The following is a 24,686-nucleotide window of genomic DNA, read 5'->3' on the forward strand; positions in this document are numbered from 1 at the left end:
GGTTGGTCTGGCCAATCCATCACAATCTACAATCTGGGAAGTGAGAGTATTTGATTTTAACCCTCACTAGGTAGGACAGACAGAAGGCAGAAAGGAAGGAAGGAAGGAAGGAAGGAAGGAAGGAAGGAAGGAAGGAAGGAAGGAAGGAAGGAAGGAAGGAAGGAAGGAAGGAAGGAAGGAAGGAAGGAAGGAAGGAAGGAAGGAGTGTGTGTGTGTGTATGTGTGTGTGCTGGTACTAGACTTGAATTCAGGGCCATGGCTCTGCTTTTCACTCAAGTCAGGTGCTCTACTACATGAGCCACATCTCCACTTCTGGCTTTTTGGTGGTTAATTGGAGACAAAAATCTCAGGAACTTCCCTACCCACTAGAATTATAGGTATGAGCCACTACTAGCATCCAACTTCACTTGGATATATATTTTAACAATTGTTGTCTTTCTATTTCGATACCATAATTCACTTGAGTAGCTATAGCGAAACGATCATAAATCAAGTGGCTTATAAAGAACAAATATTTCTTTCTCACAGTTCTGGAGGCAGGAAAGCTCAAGAGCAGGGCTCCAGTCAACTTGGGGTCTGGCAAGGACCAGTTCCTCACGGGTGGTGTCTCGTGGGTATCCGACACTGCTGGCTAGCTCTCTGAGCTCACTCTCTTCTCTGTCTCTCTGTCTCTGTCTCTGTCTCTCTTGCCCTAACAGATCCTGTCTCAGATTTATTTGTGCCAACGGCACAGGAAGCCAGCAACCCCAGGCAGACACCCCAGGTGGCACTAGTCCCTCTGTCCTCACCTTGGCAGGAAGAGGCCTCTATTCTGAAGGCTTCATGGTGCATCTGGGCATTCTGGGAGCCTGAACTGGAGCTGGAACTGGAGCTGGAACTGAAGCTGGAGCTGCAGAAAAGCCTCAGCTTTCACGTGGGTTCTAGCCGGGAGATCCTTGGTACGGTAGACACAATTATGTGTCTCAAGTGAGGGTGAGCAAGTTAGGGAAGTCTAATGGAGCTTTTGGCTGACACCCTTTGGGGCCTAGACTTAATCTCCATAGAGTCTAGAAAGACCTTTTTGACCTGGTCACTGTCCTGGCCTTGGCATTGGGGGCTGCATCTTCTTGTTGTTAATTTACCTTTTTCTACTGGTTCTGTTTTCATTATCTTTAAGTAGTTGCACAAAAGGGTTTCATTCAACGCAACAATTTATGAGGACCATGCATCTGGGTCAATATCCTCCCTCCCATCATTCTCCTCCATCTCTCCAACCCCACGGGGCTGGCTGTATCTTCTCCAGGCCTTTCTAGTGCCTCTTGGAAGGGTGCCACATTCCTCAGGGATTTGTGTCCCACCCCCTTAAGGATTTGTATCTTTGTGATTTTTTTTAAATACTAGCATTGTGCCATTTGGGGATTGGCTGTATATGGTACAGTTCCTGGGCTTGGCAGTGGCTACATGATAAACTGCAGCCATCCTGGGGCACCATCTCATAAGGGAACTCATTCCACTTTTTTGGGGACGGGGGTTCTGCTCTAATGACCTATGACCTTCCAAATGCCCCACCTCCAAATACCATCACTGCCACTGTGGTGTTTGGGATTCCATGAACTTGGAAGAGGACACAAGCATTCAGACATGGGGATTGTGTTCCATTGACTTGGGGATTGTGTTCACTGCATTGCTGGGGAAAGCCAAAACCTCTGCTTTCTAGACCAGTCCAGGCTCAGATTTCTCAGTGATGGAAATGTAGGCCATGATGGCAAGTCCCTGGATATGACTGTGGGCAATGGAGCAAAGTCAAAGAGGGCACATCACCTAGAAGTTTCCTCTACAACTGAATTTAGAATGCAATTGTCCTCACCAACCTATAGCTGATTGGATCAGTCGCTTCTTCTCCCATCAAATATAGTTTGGATAGAAAGTAAAAGAGCCATCTCTTCTGGTAGGAAATGTGGCAGTGTGCTGGAGACCAGAGGAATGTCTCACAGTGGTGAACCCTGAGAGCCCCCGGAGAATCTGGGGTTTGGGAAGTCATGAGTGAATTACATCCTTGTCTTTGTCCCTCTTCAAGGAGTACAGTTCGCAGTCTATATCCTTGTGTATGTGTAAGTACAAAGACTAGAACTCAGGGCCAGGACTCTGTCTCTTACATTTTTAAGTCAAGACTGGCACTCTACCACTTGAGCCATTGCTCCATTTTCAGCTTTTTGGTGAGTAATTGGACATAAGAGTCTCTTAGATTTGTCTATCCAGGCTGGTTTTGCATCTCAATCCTCAGATCTCAGCCTCCTGAGTAGCTAGGATGACAGGTGTGAGCCATCTGTGCCCAGCCTACTCTACCCAGGTTAGATACCAGGTTTCTGGGAAATATTTGCTACCATCACCAAGTCTGAATTTTTCCACCATCAAATAGGTGGGAAAGCCATGAAAGGTCTGTTGAACTCCTTCATTGTAAACCTATTAAAATGACATGCCTGGTCATGGGGAGATTGTCCTAAGGTCACACGAAGGCTTCCCAGTAAAACCAGGCCAGAAACTGTTCTGACCCTGATCAACATGCTGCCACCAACCCACATGGTCTCTATCTCTCTTTTTCCTTTTTTCTTTGTGTGCCAGTACTGGAACTTGAGCTCAGGGCTTTATGCTCTTCTTTGACCTTTTCGTTCAAAGCTGGTACTCTACCACTTGAGCCACACCTTCACTTCTGGCATTTTGCTAGTTCATTGGCAATATAACTCCCATAGATGTTCTTGCCTGGGCTGGCTTTGAACCTGAATCTTCAGATCTCAGCCTCCTGCATAGGTAGGATTAAAGGAGTAATCTACCAGTTCCCGACATGCCACTGACTCTTGAAGTTGCATTTTCTCAAAAGTTTTTTTTTTTTAATTTCATTTTATTTTGGGGGTTACCAATCCTGGAGCTTGCACTTAGAGCTTGGGCACTGTCCTTGAGCTTTTTTTGCTCAAGGCTAGCATTCAACCACTTGAGCCACAGCTCCACTTATAGGTGGTTGTTTGTTTGGTGCTTAATCGAAGATGAAAGTCTCACAGGCTTTTCTGTCCAGGCTGGCTTCAAACTGTGATCCTCAGATCTCACCCTCCTGAGTAGCTAGGATTACGGTGTGAGCCACCAGATGAGCCACCAATGCCCTGAGCTTTTTACTTTCTTTCTTTCTTTTAAAGATCACTGCTCTGCTCTCGTCAGCTGTGAGGGGTTTTCTCACACACTCCTCCGCTGGCGATGTGAAGGGAATATGGTGGCTGCTGTTTCTCTGATGAGAAGCCCAAGGCAGCCAAGCCACAGGAGGTGTAACAGGCCCTGCCTCAGATCTGAGACCCAGTGCTCGTCTCCTGGCTTACTGTGTAACAGTGACTCATCATGTCACCTTGCCACTGCTGGTTTCTTTCTCTGTAAAATGGGAAAAGCAGAGGACTTGGTGGAGCTTCACGGCCTAGGACAAGGCCTCTGGAGAAGCCCACGTCACCCTGACAGCATTGCCCAGTGACCCTGTCTGCTCTCAGGAAACCAGTGAGGTCAAGCTGAGATTGCAGGGCCTTTTCAAGGAGGGAGCTTCAGCTCTATGCAAGGGGAGAAGAAACATGCACCAAGCCCTTGCCCCATGAGCTCATTTGCCCTTCTGACAATGGCTCTGTGAATGACTTTGAGAACCTCATTTCTTTGCTGGGGTAAGAGAAAACAAACTTATGATGAAATGGTGACCTCTAATTTCTGTGCTGGAGAGAGGTCACAGTACACACACACACACACACACACACACACACACACACACACACACCCGGAGATTTGCTCTTTCCTTGTCCTTGCCCCTCTCCCTGCTCTGCTCTTTCTCCTTCTTCCTTCTCCTTCTCCTTATCCCTCTGTCTCCTTCTCCTCTCCCTTTTCTTCCTCTTCTTCTTCTTCCTCCTCTTCCTCTTCCTTCTCCTCCTCCTCCTTCTCCTCCTCCTTTTCCACTCTCCCTTCCCATACTCTCTTTCTCTCTGGGACAGGTCTAACCGTCCTTACAAAGATGAGGCTACAATGTGCCAGCAAGTCCGTGTGTCTGCTCTTATCGATAAGGAATGAGCACCTGCTGTGGAGCCCACACTGCTCAGATCTCTGCAGAGCCCTGTCATGCAGGTAGGAACCTAGGTAACAGTTGCCATTTTATGAGATAGGACTACAATGTAAACAGAAAGCCCCTGCTGGTACAAGAAGATAAAGTTTCCTCAGTCCTATCACACTCTAAAACATACCCCACTGATGTTGATTAATTGAGGAAAGAACATATCAATAGCTCCCAATACACAGCTGTGCATGAAGAACTACACAGAAATGTTTCTGTTCTTGGTTATTCTAGGATTACTAAACCAGGGTGGTGACCAGTGCTCTGTTCCATCTGTCTGCAGGTCAGGATCCTCCTGAGTCCAAACAACATGAACTTTAGAGCCGGACCTGAGTTCAGATCCTGGTGGTTTTACTAACAATGTGAATTTCACTTTCTTTTTTTTTTTTGGGGGTCCGGTCGTGGGGCCTGAACTCTGGGCCTGGGCGCTGTCCCTCAGCTCTTCAGCTCAAGGCTAGCACTCTACCACTTGAGCCACAGCACCACTTCCGGCTTTTTTCTTTTTGCTTATGTGGTGCTGAGAAATCGAACCCAGGGCCTCAGGCATGCAAGGCAGGCGCTCTACCACTGAGCCACCTTCCCAGCCCCATGAATTTCACTTTCTTATCCAGGACATAGGAATCATAATGGCTTTCTCATTCCTGTGAGGAGTTAATGCAATAAGGGCACTGGGCACCAAGTGGCAATTGTAAGCATCTGGCATTACTTTCTGCGGTGGGAGCAGTGCCCTCCATGAGTCCGTAGAGCTCTGGTCACCTGGAGGTCCCTCCTGACATTTGTTTGGACTATATACACTCATCCTCTTGATCCACAGTCTCATTATGGTTTCTTCAATCAACTGTGCTTTGAAAACAGTAGTATTTATCCACACTTTTCCCAGAGAAAGCACAGTCCCATATCATTATGACAAGTCCATTTTCGAATTAGTTATTGTTGTTAATCTCTTAGTGAACCTGATTTACTCATTAAATTTGACTGTAGGTAAGTACATACAAAGAAAAATCAGTATGTACAAATGATTCTCAACCTACACTTGACCATCTTTTTATTAACCTCATCTTTTTTAAAATTAGTATTTATTAATAGTATAAAATACTTTTGTCAAATTTCCAAGCATGGACCTTGCCATATGGGCCTTCTAGAGGTATTTCGGGTCCAAACTGTTACAGTGATTAAGTTTAAATTCATCCCTTCTGGGCACTGGTTGGTGGCTCATGCCAGTAATCCTAGCCAAGATCTGGTTAAAAGCCAGTCCAGGCAGAAAAGTTTAGGAGACTCATCTCCAATTAACCAGCAAAATGTTGGACTGGAGACATGGCTCTTGTGGTAGAGCCGTGAGCAAGAGAAGCCAATTGGGAATGCAAGACCCTTTCTTCAAATCCCAGTACCTCCAAACAAAATAAAAATAAACCAGTGCTATGCGGGTTTGGTTTTTGGTTTTTGGTTTTTGTTTGACAGTCATGGGGTCTGGGCACTGTCCCTTAGCTCTTCAGCTCAAGGCAAGCTCTCTACCATTTGAGCCACAGCACCACTTCTGGTTTTCTGGTGGTTAATTAGAGATAAGAGTCTTATGGACTTTCCTGCTGGGGCTGGCTTTGAACTGTGATCCTCAGATCTCAGCCTCCTGAGTAGCTAGGATTACAGGTGTGAGCCACCAGCACCTGGCTAGGTTTTTTGTTTTTGTTTTTGTTCTTGTCTTTAAAGTAAACCAAGGAAGCTGGGCACTGGTGGCTCACACCTGTAATCCTAGCTACTTAGAAGGTTGAGATCTGAGGATTGTGGTTGGAAGCCAGCCTGGGGAGGAAGATCTACGAGACTGTTATCTCTGATTAACCACCAAAAAGCTAGAAATGGGCTGTGGCTCAAGTGGTAGAGATTTAGATGAGCACAGAAGCTCAGGGACAGTGCCCAGGCCCTGAGTTCAAGCCACAGGACTATCATCAATAAATAAATAAATAAATAAATAACCATCTAAAGGAGCCCTAAGCCTTCCCAACCTACACAAATCTTTCTCTTAGCGTATCAATCACATGCATCTACACATAGTTCTTTAGTCATTGACACATTATTAAAACATCTTGGCAAAAGAAAAAAAAAAGAAGTATGACAAACTTGCTTCAGCTTGTGATTGCTCTGCAAAATGTACACGTTAGGAAAGAGGTAACATAATTTCTTGAAAAACAATGGAACTCTCCCGGGCTGGGTCTGTACAAGAACTTAATCAAGGTGCTCACGGAGCCAGGTGCTTGTGGCTCATGCCTGCAATCCTAACTACTCAAGAGGCTGAAATCTCAGGATCATGGTTCAAAGTCAGCCAGGGCAGGAAAGTCTGTGAGATTCTTATTTCCAATTAACCACCAGAAAACGGGAAGTGGCACTGTGGCTCAACATGGTAAAGCACTAGCTTTTAGCAAGCGTGCTCAGGAACAGCACCCAGGCCTTGAGTTCAAGCCCTGTGACCAACAAGATAAAAAAAAAAAAAAGAGAGATACTTAAGTACTTTGCCCTCCGTTGCTTTATCCATAAAATGGAATTGAAGACAGCTTCCTTACTCTTGTTTTTGGAAAGATCAGAAGTAATATCTGTAAGCATTGTTTGATACACAGGTAAGACCCAGGAACAGTGAAGAAATTTAAAGTTGTATGAGCATTTCATTTATATCCTGTGACAAAGTAGACTGTTTTATAATGAAAGGAGACAATGGAAACTTGATATTTTTTATTGATAGGGGAATAGTGGTTTATTTTTCTATCACAAAAGTATGGGTTGGTCAGAGGAAAGAATAGGAGGGAATATTTCAGCAAACAACAATCCAAATGTCTGAATAAAATTTGCAAAAAAAAAAAAATTGCTTTTCTCCCTAAGGACTGGTAGTGACATGGACAGTTGGGCAATAAAGGAGCAGCAGCAATTTTCTGCTCCATTTCTACAACAACAACAACAAAAACATGATGGCGGAAAACAGCGCCAAGTGGAAATCTTCATTTCCTTCCTTGGGGATAGAAACACATCCATCTATTAAGTCTTTAAAATCTGTAACCACAGATTGCAGCAAGAAGATGCTACAGAAGAAAGCTCACTTGGATTGCGCCAACTGTAAATGGCAACTGATTGAAAAGATGGGTCCTCCCTCCTGCTCCCCACCCCCTCAGTAGGAGAACAGGGTCCAGGCTCTGGGAAGAGCAAGAGGAACAAAGGCTCTCTATTAGGTTCAAAGCGCTGACATGACAGAAACTGACTTCCCTGCCTGAAAGAAGGATTGACTGACACCAGTAGAGAATGATGGGAATGATAGACAATAGGAAGTCTCTCTTGGAGATTTCACCATTGTCAGTCTGAGTTGAATGCTGAGCTATCTTTCGTCATTGGTCAGGATAAGTGAGTTCAGTTCCCAGTTCTTCTCTTGTTTCCTATTCTTCTTGCCTTAGGTAAATGATCACATGACAAAAGCTCCTTTGGCCAACATTCCTGGGCAAGAGTTAATCCATATGAATTCATTTCATCAAAAACTGAAGGTTAGCTATTTGAATTAAAAACATTCATTTTTTTATTTTAAAGAATTTATTTTATTTATTTTAAACTTATTCAATTTGATTTTACTTGAATTTACTTAGATGTAAATTTGCAGTCCAAATTTACCCTTCATCATAATTTGAAAAACTTCAAGCCAAAAATCTGATGTCTAACAATCCAGAATGATATTACTTTAAGGTACCAAGCAAGCAACTACTTCATGGAATCCCCACCTGCATCTACAGCTCAAGATCCCAGGAAATGGGCAGCAGAAAATTTAACATCACACCTGAATTCTTAGCAACTCAAGAAGCTGAGATCTGAAGATCATGGTTCAAAACTAGCTGGGGCAGGAAAGTCCTTGAGACTCTCATCTCCAAGTACCCCCCAAAAAGGCAGAAGTGGAGCCTGTGGCTCAAGCGGTGGAATAAAAACTACCTCATAGACAGCACTCAGGCCCAGAATTCAAGCCCCCAGGACAGGCGCGTGAATGCACGCACACACACACTCACACACACACACACACACACACACACAATTATCACAGAATGTACAAAACCACAAACTCCTTGTCTGAAAATAAGTGCATAAGCAATATTTTGAATATTCAATAAAGCTCTTTAAAAACTAATGTCCAAATGCCCTGCTGCTCTCTTTAGGGAGATGGCATGGAAATCAGCACAGCCCAGAGCCAGCACAGCAAGGGTGCTCAGTAGCGCCCCCTTCTGTTTGCTTTAACTTTTACTACTTTTTTTCAAGGTCCTCAATATTGCTGATGGAGCAAGATCTTCATAGTGACAGACACCGTGAGAAACAATGAGGAGGAGATACAGAGAGGCTTCTACCTCTGCCCCTTCATCATGGGACTGCCAATGGTCCGTCACTGGTCCTTTCCTCTACCCTACTTTCGCTCATCTAAGCCTATGGCTCTAAGTAACTAACCACTTGCCTGGGCCTCCCTCAGATAGCAGACTGGTAACATTACCCCCTTGACCATTCACCCACCTCCTCATCCCAAACCTTTTGGCTATCAGTAAACCCTATGACCTTGACCTTCAGAACCACAGAAGCTGATCAGTGGTCACCTTGTCCACTATTATCACCACCTTGGCAGGAGAGCTGCCTGTTCTCTTCTGGGTGACTATGAAGCTTCCTACCTGCCCTCCCAGGTCTTCGCATTGTCTCTATTCTCACCACATCAGTTCTTTTACTCATGTCACTCTCAAACTCTTCTCAGTGATCCACATGATGAGCATCATGGCTTGGGTCCCCCACCACTCTGATCTCATCGTGAGCTTTATGCACCACACTAGCCACTTGGTCATTATTCTAAGGCAGAAATTGGAGGGAGAAAGAATCAAATAGAAATTCTGGAACTGAATAGTATAACTAAGAAGAAATTTTCACTGCAGGGCTCACAGACTTGAGCAAGCGGGGAAAAAAAAGAATCCAGTGAACCTGAAGACAGGTCAATTAAGATGATTCAGTCTGGAGAAAAGGAAGACAACTAAAGGAAGAAAAATGAATGTAGCCTCAAAGGTCAGTGAGGGCACCATCATACTAAACGTATTAAATCACCATACCAAAGCAACATCTGAAAACGAGAGTGTTTGAGACCAAAACGTAACACATTCAGCCAATGAACTTCATGTAGCACCAACTCAGAGAGCCCCCACCTACACACATCATAATCAAACTGTTAAGAAAGAAAGAGAGAATCTTAGAAATGAAATTAGATTTTCAGACCCTCAGACTCAAAGTCCAGGAGGCCCAAGTTAATTCTGGCCACTCATCCCCATATGCCAAATAAAGAGAAGGGTAGAGAAAAGAGATGTATTTCATGGCAGCCATAGGAAGACAGCACTTCAGTACATCTTCAGCCATCTTTGTGGATGCAAACATTGGTTTCAGGTTAAATAGGGAGAACTGGGACAGTGGGTGGTAAAGATATGTATAGTCTCACAGTACATTTAAAAAAACACAAAAAACCCTTTGCTTCCATATCTTGGAGTTCACTTTGATTAGCATCATTTTATATGGTCATATGTACATAGCTATTGAGCTATTGTGATCCTCTGCTAGGACTGTGTGGGTTTATTTTTTCCTTTGCTTCCCTCCCCCTATGGTTTATCCCCTGTCTTTAATTTTGGTACCCTGTGTCTTGTATCTATGTTTATCTGATTTGGGAAAGGGAAGGGAATCACAGAATGGTGCGACCAAGGGCAAAGGGTGACTTGCAACAATGACACTTACAAGACACTGTGTTGGAAGTGAACTTTACACCTTGGTGGGGAGGGGAGCCAGGCAGGAAGGAAAGTAGGAGGAAAATGAGAGGGGGCAATAATGTTTGATAAGAAATGTACTCATTACCTTACTTATGTAACTATAACCCCTCTCTACATCACCTTTACAATAAAATAAAATTCAATTTTTAAAAAAAAAAACAATTCCCAAGTCACAGATGTGGCCTTATTGACCATTAGCTCAGTCTGTGTCCCTGGAGGAGTTCCAGAAAAGTCATTATTACTTTATTACTGGAACAAAAGAGGAACAAAGTGGTCTCTAGAGGTTTTTTGTCAGATTCCTTTTTTTGGGGGGGGAGGTCCAGTCGTGAGGCCTGAACTCTGGGTCTGGGTGCTGTCCCTCAGCTCTTCAGCTCAAGGTTAGTGCTGTACCACTTGAGCCATAGCACCATTTCCGGCTTTTTTCTTTTTTGTTTATGTGGTGCTGAGGAATTGAACCCAGGGCCTCATGCATGCAAGGCAAGCGCTCTACCACTGAGCCACTTTCCCAGCCCCCTGTCAGATTCTTTAAGATGATAAGAAGAAGGCATTGCCTGTTTGAGGGCCAGCTTGCCTTCCACAAAATGTTATCTGAGGGGCTGGGAAGGTAGCTCAGTGGTAGAGCACTTGCTTTACAGGCCTGAGGCCCTGGGTTCGATTCCTCCGCACCACATAAGCAAAAAGAAAAAAGCCGCAAGTGGTGCTATAGCTCAAGTGGTAGAGCGCTAGCCTTGAGCTGAAGAGCTGAGGGACAGCGCCCAGGCCCAGAGTTCAGGCCCCAGGACCGGACCCAAAAAAAAAAAAAAAAAAAAGTTATCTGAATTTTCTCTTTGCTCCTGGAAACAAGGTAATTGCAAAGGGACTGCAGCTGGAAATACCTCAGATCAAAGGTCACAGATACAAAGCTGGGCACTCTTAGTTAATTCACAGGACCCTTACACAAGCATTAAGAGAGGAGTGATCAGGATGGCTGCTTTACCTATTGACTAGGTTCAGGGATACCTAGTTTATTGGTAAAGCATTATTTGTAGTTGTATCGATGAGGATGTTTCTAGAAGAAATGACACATTGTGGACTCAATGTGGTTGAATTATCTTTGAATCTATTAAAAGCCTACTTACAACAAAAACACTGAAGAGAGGGAAGGCACTCCCTCCTCCGTGGCAGGGACATCAAAACGCTTGGAAATGCATCACACTCCCCAGTTCCAGAGGCCTCTGACCTAAGACTGCCAACTACATCATCAACACTCTTGCTTTTCCAGATATTATGCTCCAATCCAATCACACCACTGGCTTCCCTGGGTCTCCAGTTTGTTCACAGACTGACAGGATACTCCTTGGCCTTCCATAATCATGTGCAACAATTTCCAGTCTCTAATACTTTGAGATTGTAACAAAATCACTACCTCCCCAAACTCAAGAATGCAGCTAAAGCTGTAATAATAGAAAAAATGTGTAGCAGGAAAAACATTGTGCATATGCGTGTGAGTGAGAATGCACGCACATGTGCATGTCAGTCCTGGGGCTTGAACTCAGAGCCTGGGAGCTGTCCCTGAGTTTTCTGCTCTAGGCTAGTACTCTACCACTTGAACTACAGCTCCACTTCTGGCTTTGTTTGGTGGTTAATTGGAGATAAAAGTCCCCCTAACTCTTCTGTCCAGGCTGGCTTCAATCCACCATCCTCAGATCTCAGCCTTCTGAGTAGTTAGGATTACAAGTGTGAACCATTAGCACCCAGCACAGTTTATTTTGAAGAGAGACACTAGACATGACCCTTGTTCCTAAGGAGCTCCTTATATCCACTGAGCAGAAATGGGGCAGGTTGGGAAGGGAGAGACTGGGAAGGAAGAGACAGAGGTGACATCACTTCCCAGAAGCCTGAATCAGGACAAGGAGGTAAGGCCTGGCCTTCACTGCCTGAGGACAGAGAGGCAATGCGCAGGCCAGTGAGGTCATAGAAGATCTTGGAAAGGAGGGAGAGGCCCCCTACAGGAGAAACTGGAAAAGTCTCAGGGTGAGATCTCATGATGAAGGATACCAACTAGGGAAGTGGGAAAGACAGATGAAGCATCTGGGAAAGTTTAAATGTTGGACCAATATGTTTCTTTTTCTTTTTCTTCGGAAGTCAATTGGGAGCCATTAAGTGTTTAAACACAGTTCAGGCTAAATGGTGTTGCACTTAGATTGGCAAGGCAGTGGGAGAATGGGAAACAGAAGGAAAGAGCCAGCAGTCCAAATACCAGCTGGCTTGACCCACGAGGAACGGTGCTGAAGTGAGATTGGATAACGTGGTGTCTTTGTTTATTTACTATAGCTGGGTAACATATACAAACACACACACACACACACACACACACACACACACATGCACACACACACATATATAGCTGGGTAACATACAAACACACACACACATGCACACACACACATATATAGCTGGGTAACATACAAACACACACACACACACACACACACATATAGCTGGGTAACATATACAAACACACACACAAACACACACACACACATATATAGCTGGGTAACATACACAAACACACACACACACATACACACACATATATATTATATTATATTATATATATACACAGAGAGAGAGAGAATGCCAATACTCTCCTTTAGCTTTTTTGCTCTCAACCAGTGCTCTATCGCTTAAGCCAAAGCTCCACTTCTGACTTTGTGCTGTTTAATTAGAGGTAAGGGTCTAGGGGGCTTTTCTGCCTAGACTGGCTTCAAACCTTGATCCTCAGATCACAGTTGAGTAGCCAGGAATATTAGCATGAGCTATTGGTGCCTAGCAAAAGAGGTTTATCTTAGTTAATGATCTGGTTCAAGGTTGAGGGTCTTCATGATGAGGGCCTTCTTACTGACAGAGTCCTGAGGGGACAGGGGGCATCACATGGCAAGAGGCAGGGTGACTGCATGCTGGTGTGCTGGTCTCTCTCTTCTTACAAAGTCACCAGGATCCAATCTTGAGGGTTTGCATCGTATCGGTTTTACCTCATCCTACCATTCCAAAAAGCCAGAGTTGGATCAAGTTACTACCTCCCAATGGGGATGGTGCCCTTGGGATATACACTCCAACTACACCTACAGCCTAGCATTCCACCCCAGCCCTGTGGCTTATGCCCTTGTCCTAATGCAAAATATAGTCAGTCTAGCTGGGCGCTGGTGGCTCATGCCTGTAACCCTAACTACTCAGGAGGCTAAGATGTGAGGATTGTGGTTTGAAGCCAGCTGGGACAGGAAAGTCCATGAAGACTTTTATCTACAATTAACCACCAGAAAACTAGAAGTGAAGCTGTGGCTGAAAATAGTAGAGTGCTACCTGTGAGCAGAAAAGCTCAGGGACAGTACCCAGGTCCTGAGTTCAAGCTGTGTGTAAGTGTGTGTGTGTGTGTGTGTGTGTGTGAGAGAGAGAGAGAGAGAGAGAGAGAGAGAGAGAGAGAGAGAGTGTACCGAGAGAGAGAGAGAGGAGTCATTCTACCCCTACTCACTCACTCTAAAGTCTTAACATTTTCCAGAGTAAATTCAAAAGTCCAAAGTCTCCTCGGACTCTAAAGGCCAGCATCTTCTCCCTGTGAGCCTGCCAACTCAAAGAAAGTTATCTTCTTTCATGGCAGGCGAGGATGAGAAAGCATTTCCCATTTCAAAGGGCAACAAGTAGCAAAGTAAAAAGCAGTAATCAGCTCAAGCAAGATGGAAACCCAGCAACGCAGACACTAACTCTTAAAGCTCCAACCCTGTACAAACTATTTCACAAACTAAATATACAGGAAGCAGAAACATGTCAGGATCGAGGGAGCCATGGGAAGGAAGGAACACTAATGGAGGTGAGAAATACAATTGTTATATTCAATGTACATCATGTAACAAATGAACTACATAGCATTTTTTGAGATTGATTACATATATTTCACAAAATTCACAGTATTATGGGATAGTGATACGTAAAGTCACAAACACATTTTAACCTTCATGAGGTGCATTGTCGTGATCATGGTCTATAAAGCTTATGGACTCTACAAACTTTGACACTACAGCTATTTTTTTCCAAATTGGGTGATATGTACATTTCTTTCCTTTTGCTTAGTGTAAGCTGTTTCGTCTTTCTCATTCCCTCCCTCCCATCACTGCCTTGAGTTGCTTAGTTCACTTTCATTCACGTCCAGTGCAGCTAATGGCCCCCTCTGTTGTATTTTTCCCATTTCCCTCTGCTTCTGTGCCCTCCTCCTAGCTTCCCTCAGATGTGCACATGTATAACCATAGGAAAGGTCAAGAACATGGAGTCATCTAAAAATGATGTGACAAATTAAGAAGAGGTCCTTTGTTTCTTGAATCCCGTTTACTTTGTCATCTCTCCTTGCATTTTGAATTTAACATCGGTCTATCAGGGAGAGCATGTGCTGTTCATCTCTCTGATCTTGGCTTACCTCGCTCCACATGATTTTGAACGTCACTTGAAGGTAGGAATGGGATGGGGAAAGATGGGGAGAATGATGGAAGGGCTGGCATTGATCAAGCTCCATTGTACTTATCACCGGTCTTTGGGCCTCCAAAGGCATTGGCTGCTCAGAGGTCACATGACTCCCCTCCTGAACTGTTTTTGTATTCAGGCTGTAGCTCTCCCTGCTGGGTATTGCACACTGCCACCTTTCTGGATCCTCCTTGCAGCTCCACTGCTCACTGCTCCATGCAGGCTCTCTGAAGAGGCTCTCACCCTTCCACCAACTTCTGCAAAATCCATGCCACTGGGCAGCTAAGAACTCCTTCTGGCATGGGCCACTGAGCACAAGGTATTAGAGAGACCTGGAAACACACCTATATTGTGTCTCTGGACAAGTCCAGGCAGGGGTGGCCTCCTGGGTTTTGGGGCGTGTGTGTGGGGGGCGTTGTTGAGGCTTGAACTCAGGGCCTAGTGCTCTCACTGAACATTTTTCCTGACATCTCTACCACTTGAGCTACACTTCCAGTTTGGGCTTTTTTGCTAGTTAATGGGAGGCAAGAGTCTCTCAAAATGTCTACCCTGGCTGTCTTGGATCCTCAGATCTCAGCCTCCTGAGTAGCTAGGATTACAGGCATGAGCCACCAATGCTTCCTCATGAGTTTCAGAGGAACTTTCTCATCATTCTGATGCATAGCACGGAGCTCCTTTTACACTGCTCTTGTCTCCAGCATGTGAGCCACAGCCATACATGCTTCTCCTTCACCTCCCATAGCCTGCCTGGGAAGTTTTCAAATCTTCCCATTGCTTCCCTTTTATAAATCCCAACATTAAGTCAGGCATTGCTCCTAAATCTTACTGCCCATAAGAGTAACCAAGTGGCAGCCTACATGCTTTGTTGTTTAGATATTTCTTCTACCAGATAGCTCAGTTTATCAGCTTGAAGTTTCATCATTGATGAAGAACTAGGGTAGGAACACAGTTTGGCCAGGTGATTTGCAAAGTTATGGCTGTGTGGCCTTTCCTTCACTCCTCATTTGCACCAACATTGTGATCCTGACTTTGCCTCTAGACTCAAAGGCATCCTAAGAACTTTCCTCTTCTGTCTTCTGTGAGCCTCACAGAACCATCCATAAAGCTCTGCTTAGAGCATTTGAAGCATTTTTATAGGCTATTCCTCCAAACTCTTTCCATTTCTGTCCACTATACAGTTCCAACGTTGCTTTCATGATTTCATATGTTATAAGTAAACTCCTTTTGTAGTTACCAGTTTCCCATCTTAGTCTATTTTCTGTTGTTAATCACTGGGCAAGTTATAGGTATTCATTGGTTTCATGGTTCTGGTCCAAGGCCACAGAGTCACATCTGGTGATGGACTTACTGCTGATGGCATCTCAAGGAAACTACCTGGACAAACTTTGCACTTTAATCCTTAGATCTCAAGTTTCCTGAATAGCTAGGATTATAAGTGTGAGCCATTGATACCTGGCTGGCTTTCCCTCTTCTTATAAAGCCACAAAGATGTCAGTCATTAGGGCTCTGCCCTGATGAATGTATCTTACCTATTCATCTCTCAAAGGCCACACGTCCAGATACCACAGGTGAATTAAGTTTCTACCCTCTTCAGAAACTCACAGTGGGAATTAAATTTTAACACATGGATCCTTGAGCCACACTCCAGTTATATTCAAAGCAGATCACTGTCATCCTGCAACCAAAACATGGCAGAGACAGGAGGCCATGACCTTATCATTAGGCAGCTGTGCACAAGGCCATCTGGATGTACCTTTAAGATAACCATAAGGATGAGCTGCTGTGTGTGCCACAGAAGTCACCTATAAGCACTTCAAGAATGAAATGGGTCTCCCAACTCTTCTTCTATACCCCTCAGCTGCTCTTAAAACAGTCCTTTGTAAATGCTCACTGAATTGGAAAGTCCTCCAGCCATCCGAGAAGTCACTAGAGCGAGTTGTCAAAGCCATTTCCCTAGTGAATTGCTTCAACAAGTTTCCATTTGAAGACAACACGATGTCTGTGTTACTGTAAGAGGTAACTTAAAAGATTCTTTTGCTGGGCCTGTGAATTAACTAAAAGTCCTCCAGCTTCATCATCTGTGCCCTTTGACTTGAGCTATGGATTCTCAACTGCAGTCTTTCTGCAATCGGCTTGGGTTCCAGGAGGAAAGAGAAAATTCACTGAGAGGCATCTTGTGGGGAAGGCAAACTGTCTCTCAATCGGGCTCTGTCTTCTTATCATCTTAAAGAAAACAGCCCAAACTCAGGACAAAACCTTGTTCCTGTTCTGATCCACTAATAAAGTGATAACTTATCCAGAATTCTTCCAAGGTTAAAGATCACATTAATGTTCAGCTAGTCCATACCTACAACTTGGGACTGTTTTAACTGGCCATGTCTTTCTCCTTTCTTACCTTCAATTATCTCTCTTTACCATAAAGCCAATGTTGGTACCTCTAAAGATGGCTGAAGTTGTATAGAAGTGCTATCTTTCCATGGCTGCCATGTACAAAATCTTCTTTCTCTGCCCTTCACCATGTTTCTTTTTTTGGCATATGGGAACAAATGGGTAGACCTAGCTTGGGACTCCTGGACTTTGGGCCTAGGGTCTAATAACCCCATTTCATTACCTGTGGCCATTTTTCTTCGACAGGATACAAATATTTTTTCATGGGACTATTGGATGACAAGTTGGTAGGCAAGACACAAGTGACCGTTTTAAAGTTGCACTGGTTCACTTCTTGCTTGCAATCAAGAACTCTCAAAAATTCAAAGCTGGGTGCCATGGCTCATGCCTGTAATCCTAGCTATTCAGGAGGCTAAGATTTGAAGTTTGAAGCCTGCCCAAGCAAGAAAGTCTGTTGAGACTCTTTTCTCCAATTAACCACAGAAAAAGCCCTTAGTAGTGCTGTGGTTCAAGTGGTAGAGTACTAGACTTGAGCAAAAGGAGCTCAGGGATAGTGCCCAGGTCCAGAGTTCAATCCCCAGGACTGTCAAAATAATAATAATAATAATAATAACTCAAGTATATGGTCTAAATACACCCCTGTAGTTGGATAATGTTTTGAAAAGTTTCCTTCCTGACAGTTAAGTAGTGTTCAAATTCACTGAACTGCATAATCTTATGGTAGCTTTCTGACTTGACTTTGGAATAAACATATTAAGAATTTTCCAAGCAGGAGCAATCTGATTATGTCTTAAAATGTTAAGAGCTTTTAAGTGTGTCTTTTCCTCTCATGTAACTAATAACATAGTTTGAGCATGAAAATAAACTAGGGAATAAGAACAGCACTCTTTGTCCACTAATGCCTTCTTCCTTTACTCAATATTGTGCAACGTAATTCTTTAATAAATGATATTTAATGCTCTGTTCTGACCTTGCTTAGGCTCCAGTGAGCATGACAAATGTGTGGATCACTGTACTTTGGATCTCATTGAGAAGATAAAACATTTCTATATTAAATTTTGTATTTTAATCAAGTTTTTCTACATGAAGAAGTTTTCATTGACAAATCTGAGTTCCCCATTGTTCAACCAGATGCTGTCCTTTCCTCTTACAAGGTCACCAGGGAAGGGTAAGTGTGGCTTCAGGAACAGCTCTATCAGGGGCAGCTTCATTTGGCCCATCCAATGTGGTCAAATGACCAGTACAGCCCCATCCTGTGCCTGCTTCTGACTCTGGAACTATGGGGTAGCTGGGTGTCCTGTGGAGGTCAGGCAGACAGGTCACTCCCAAGATCAGATAATTCTCTCTAGAACAAACCCTTTGGGATACATCAAGGATTGCAATTCACTTCCTGTCTCAGCAACATGTCATGGAAAGTTCTGAGCACTGGAACAGCCTGTTCTTTTATCTTCAAAGCTTGAAAGCTCTTGGATCTAAAGGGGGAAATTGCTTATTTGGGTTGAAAAAGACAATTAGGTTTTAAGATGGTTAAACACAAGGGATACCAAAAACAGATGAAAGCCAAACAACTTTTAACCTAATAAGAAACCCACATGTTTATAAATTTGTTCTTAACTTATTAAGACCACCTAAAAACATTAATTGTTGGAAACATCAATTCTGAGGTACAAAGGGGTCAGGTTAGAAAAAAATGAGACTCTGCTCAGCAGTAGAGTTTGGGCTCCTGTAGCCATAATAGGAGTTTGGGGGGAAAAATTAGGAAAGCATTTAGAATAGAAATAGGAACCTGGAGCTAACAAGATTCTTGAAAGTTATCTTATATATGCATATGTACAGATACACATGCACACTCATACACATGCCCTATATATCTATACATCTGTTCAGAAATTTCATTTGTTAACTAAGGCAACAGGCATTTTACTAATCATCATAGCCTCACAGAATTGATGATTGATTTGCTATGATGATTTACAACTTTATTTTATTAGTAGGTTATCAAATGACTACTTTTGTGTGTAACTGTTTTGGGGCTTAGAATCAGGGCCTGCTTCTTAGCTTTTTAGCTCTGAGTTGGCACTATACCACTTGAACCACAACTCCATTTCTGGCTCTATGTTTGCTCATTGGAAATAAGAGTTTCATGTACTTTTCTGCCATGGCTAGCTTTGAGCTATGATCCTCAGATCTCAGTGATTTTTGATTAACATAAAGGCATTATACTCTACCAAAGGGATGAAAAAGAGCTGAATATCACCTATCTTTTCTCTCCACTGGCCAGAAGAAATGGCACAGCCTCACTTTTTTTTTTTTTTAGTTTTTATCAAGAAACAATAACAGGTCTTTTTTTTTTTCAAAATTACTTTGTAAAGTCAAGTATTGCTTTACACAGCACCTACTCTTGGACTTCAGTATTGAGAAAGGCTCTGTGCCCTCTCCCCCAAGAACTACTTAGAAGGAAAGGTTAGCAGACCCTTCAGTGCTTTCTAGAAATGTCTTTTCCTCACCCTTTGTTTATTCATTAGGAGCTGCAGAAAGAGTAGGATGGCCATGAGCTCTGCATATATGCTGGTGATTTGATTGGAAGGGCATTCCAACGCTTTGTAGGCTAGCAAACTAGGCATTTGGCAGAGTGGATGTTCGGCAGGAGCGTCACGCTGTTCTTTCTCATTGTAACTAGACCGCAAGCAGATCAGTTGCTCCCCGAGAACATCACTGGCACAGGCAGAGAGAGACCGAGTCACCAAGAAGTCAGTTACAGCACCACCACAATGCATGACAGAGGTCAGCAAAATTTGTATCATGTGACTAAATTAAAATTCAAAGCATAAGACCATAACATCACTGCATGATATCATACTCCACGTGGAGTAGAAGTCTGCCCTCTCTGGAGCCCAATGTTCCTTTCCTCACACGAGTCCTTTATAAATTATCAAGAATCATTTTATACATCCCGAGCTAGGTCATTCTGGACAGTCTATTTATGGACTCGAAGGTCAGTGGCTGACGAACAGGTGTTAAGAATGCAATATTGCAAAACTTTCTTAAGTGGATCTGAGTATAGATAGCTCATTTTAGAATAATCATGCCTTAGTATATCTGCTTTTCATGTAATATATCTAATTAAGAGGCATGGGCTTGCAGTTGCCAAGTGTATGAATATATCCCAGACTCAGTTCTGAAAACACTGTAAGTGTGCAAGGGAAGCAGGCACAGAGTTAAAGGAACAAGGACAGTGGAGAGACTTGGGATCTTACTGCCCAGAAAGTGCACAGTGAGCAAGGGGAGGCTAGAAGCATGCAGGGCGGCAGTGCTACAACAGGAGGCTGGAGGAGGCTATGGAAGGGCCTCAGCTGGGGCCTCCCTGTCCTCCCACACTCTGCCCTGGTGCTACTGGGCCAGCCCTCTGTCACAGCCCCTCCATCACAGCACAAGGACAATACCTACTGAACTAAGGAGCCAAAATATGGGAGCTACAATCAGGAACCTGGGGCTCCACCACCTGCCAATGCTGCCTCTCACCTTTTGAGGTGGAGACATAGAGACAACTGAGCAGGGACATTAGTGGTAGGGACAGACACACACAGAAAACAGAGGTTCTCCAGTTCCTGGAACTCTACCCTGAGGCTCATTCTCTCTCTAAAGTCACAAGAGATAAGAAAATAGAAGTAGAGTGAAACAGGAACACAAAGTTAGTAAATAAGATGAGGCTAGCAGAAGGATGGACTGCAGAGGGACAGGTAAGTTTCTGTGTGTGGAGTGTGGTGTGTGTGTGTGTGTGTGTGTGTGTGTTAGAGAGAGAGAGAGAGAGAGATTTGGGGCTTGAACTCAGGGTCTGAGTGCTATCCCTTAGCTCTTTTGCTTAAAGCTATTTCTCTACCACTTAGCCACAGCTCCACTTCCAGATATGTGCTGGTTAGTTTGGAGACAAGAATCTCACAGATGTTCTTGCCTGGGTTGGCTTCAAACCACGATCCTCAGATCTCAGCCTCCTAGGTAGCTAGAATTATAGGCATCAGTCACTGGTGTACAGCTAAGGTTCTTCATATACTGGTCCCAAACTATTTTCATAACGTTGTCACCTGGCATTATTCTCTACAACATAAAAAAATTTCAGTCTAAAGAGAGCCAAGAGGTGATAGGCCTCCAGAATGCTCTACTACTTAGTAGGAGTAATTGACATGACCGATTAGTTCACCTGCCCTGGTTCAGGAGGTCAGGATGGTTTGACTACTGTAAATTAACGTGCTGCTAATTTTCCAGCTATGCCATGGTTTCTTTTTTGCCATGCCTTTGAAAATGCTGTTGCAAGAGTCTAGATGGTTATTTCCCTTTTAGAACTTAGTAATATCTCAGAAGCACTCAGTATCTCCTTTTATATTAGTTACTTTCATTGTCCTGGTGACCAAATACTTGACAGAAACAACTTAAGGAAAGAAGGACTTCTTTTGGCTCACAACTTCTTCAGATCATGGTTTCTTGGCCCCTGGTGCTTAGGCACCACAGGAACCCGTGGAAGAAGTGTGGAATTCACTGGAAGCAGAGACAGGGAATAAAGGAAGGGACCAGGGCAAGACACAACTTCCGAGAACACATCTCTAGTGACTTACTTTTTCAACTAGGCCCTGCCTCCTACTTTTTGCCACCTCCCAACCATTAAGAGATGATCTATTATTAGTTCAAAGCCCTCATGATCTAATTGTCTCTGGAAACACCATCACAGATGCCCCCAGAGGTGTGCTTTGTTAATTTCCTACGCATTTCTTAATCTAGTCAAATTGACAATGAAGATGAACCATTACACCTTCCCAACCCCAGCTCCTTTCCTGTCAAGTGAGTGATTCCCTTTCTGTATGGCCTCAGTTGTGATCCCAGGCTTTTTATCAGATGGTGTTGGTGGTACTTGTTCAGGGATACATCTCCACAGCTATTCATTTTAGAGCAGGAAACAGGTTTTATACTTACTTGCATTCTATGTAGATATATCCCTGGCATGGATACCATTAAACAAGTACTTAATTTAATTAACTACAAATGTCTAAGCAGTTAATCGATTACAATGGACAATTATATGCCTCTGTACAACCTGTCCATGATAGTTCTCTGGAAATCCTACCATGAGGAAAGATATAATGGGTTAAGTCTGGCCTACTCTAGAGGCAAGTTAGTGTGAATTCACTGCAGACCCGTGTCGTCCAGCTTTGATCCAGAGCTCTGCCTATTCTCTAACAAGAGCCTCATCTCTCACCCTTCAGTGTCCTTTCTGGTGCATAGGCTGCCCTCTAGCAATGATGACCAGTGTCTTCCTGGCCCCAAAGGCTGTAGAAATAGCCAGGACCCTGTAGAGAAGGCTTCTTGCTTTTCAGCCTGCAAAGCCTGGACATAAGACCCACCAGAATGAATGAGTTTCAGCAGAACTGCACTTACTTTACAGTTTTCCAGGATTAACCAGGAGACTAGTACAATTACTTACTCAGCTCTCACTGACCCCTTTTCTCTGCATGCAGTTCTGTGCACCTGCATCTAGCTCCAGGTTTTCCACACATGCAATCATGCACACAAGATCAAATTACACGTATACACACATAAACACATACATAAACATAGTTACTAGCAAACACTTCCTCAGTGTTGGAACTAGGTTTAGACATTTCCTTCCTTCCCTCTCTCCCTTCCTTCCTTTCTTTCTTCTTTCCTTCCTTCCTTTCTCCCTCCCTTCCGTTTATTAATGTTTTGTATCAACACTAGGGCTTGAACTCAGGGCCTAAGAGATAGCTCAGCTTTTTCGCTGAAGGCTAGTGTTCTATCACTACAGCCATACTTCCACTTCTGCCTTTTTCATTTCCAGTTTTTTAACTTGGTGGTTAATTGGAGATAAGTGTCTCAAAGACTTTGTTGCCAGGACTGGCTTTGACCACAAACCCCAGATGTTGGTCTCCTCAGTAGCTACGATTACAGGTGTGAGCCACCAGTGCATGGCATAGGCATCGTTGTTCAGAGGCCTCCTTTGACCTTCTATTTCCTGCCATCCTATGGCCCCAGGAATTGAGTGGACAACTGAAACAAAAAGTAGTTCCTTCTATGACCACAGGAGACAGTTCTGGCCAAAGTCTGAGCCAACAGCCCTGACGCAGTGCTGACAGGGCATGGGATGTAGCAGGGTTAGGGAAGAGGGCTGTGTGGTCCTGATGAGCCTGGATGATCAAAGGCCAGTCTATGAGGGAGCGGAGATGGCAGCCAGCCAGGTCGGGCTCTTCAGGGGACATGGCTACCTGCTGAGGCTTCAGGCTTCAACGGCACTTGTAGGTTCTCAAAGACAACACACGGCTTTGAAGCTCTTCCTTCTTTAGCTAGAGAAAAGAAACTAAGTGCAAGAATATTGCTAAATAAATGAAGGTCTTCCCTGTGTGGAACACCAACATCCTTTGCAGAGAATAGTGACCACCTGCGGCTCAGAAAGACATGAGAGCCTAACTCTGGGTAGTGACAGTGGCAGCTTCAGAGCTGAGATCTCCAGCTGATTAACAAAGGAGACTACAAATTAGGGAACAGGTGTCGACTGAAGAAATTTCTTCCATTAAAAGTTGTTCTTGCTGGGTACTGGTGGCTCATCTCTGTAATGCTAGCTACTCATGAAGCTGAGATGAGAGGATAGTAGTGCAAATCCAGCCCGGGTAGGAAAGTCCATGAGACTCTTATCTCCAATTAACTACCCAAAAAGCCAGAAACAGAGCTCTTGCTCATGTGGTAGAAAGCTAGCCTTGAGCACAAAAGCTCAAGGACCACATCTAGGTCCTAAGTTCAAGCCCCAGGATGGGTATGAATGAATGAATGTTCTTTAAGACTCATCACTTTATGGACCTAATTTTAATAAGTTCAGTGATTTCAGGAAAGAGATTGTTTTTTAAAAGTTATAGACATCTATCAATCCTAGTTTTATTTTAGTCTTCTTGTTTAAGCTGAGTGGTCATGACATACCAAGAATGACAACATAGTCTCACTCCTAAAATGACAGAAATGAACCTTAACTTAAAGTTGTCTTACCTCTTGAAGACTAACAGTACACACCCAGCACTTACCACATGCTTAGCCCTGTCCTAAATGTTTTCTATAGACAGATTCATCTAATCTTCCCAAGTCCTCTAAGGTAGATACTAATTTGAGACAACAAGATCTTGTGACATGAAAACTGTAGAAACAGGCAAGGCTCCACTTTGGGATCTTCAGGTCATGAGAAGAAAAGCATCTGCACTGATCAAAGAGTTGATCAAGCTACTCACTTAACAAGGGGGGTTTTATTGATTTGCCTGGGTTGGTTAAAGTTTGGTAATTGTTCATTGGTCATGGGCACTGCTTCAAAGATGTTTTCCTTCATGTGTGCCAGCATTCTGGCCTAAGGTTTGCAGGCTAATGAGTAGTGACATGACCCAGGAACTGCTGAATTATTCACCACTGTCTTACATAAATATCCTGGCCTCATGGTTTGATCTGAGGCCTATGATAGGGCTGAGGGACTGCAGTTATTTGAGCTCCAGATGAAAGCTGGATAGAAGTACACAGACCAAACATTTTTTTAAAATGATCAATGTATCTACATGCAAAGCTGAGAAGAATCTAACCCAAGGGTCAAGGCAGAAAAAAGGAAATAAGTAAAACATCGTGAAGACACCAAGGCCGAGCTTTTTAGCCCATTTGAGTCAACTGGAGGCTCAAGTGAAGAGTGTTTTCAGCCAAAATGGCCTTCAAGAGCAAGGTGGCTCATGCCTGTAATCCCAGCTTCTCAGGAGCTGAAATCTGAGGATGGTGGTTCAAAGCCAGCCTGGACAGGAAAGTCCATGAGATTCTTATCTCCAATTAACTACTACCAAAAGCCAGAAGTGAGCTGTGGTTCAAGTGGTAGA

The sequence above is a fragment of the Dipodomys spectabilis genome, unplaced genomic scaffold (genome assembly GCF_019054845.1).
Source record: "Dipodomys spectabilis isolate Male_0828 unplaced genomic scaffold, ASM1905484v1 ptg000095l, whole genome shotgun sequence".
NCBI classification, from domain to species: domain Eukaryota; kingdom Metazoa; phylum Chordata; class Mammalia; order Rodentia; family Heteromyidae; genus Dipodomys; species Dipodomys spectabilis.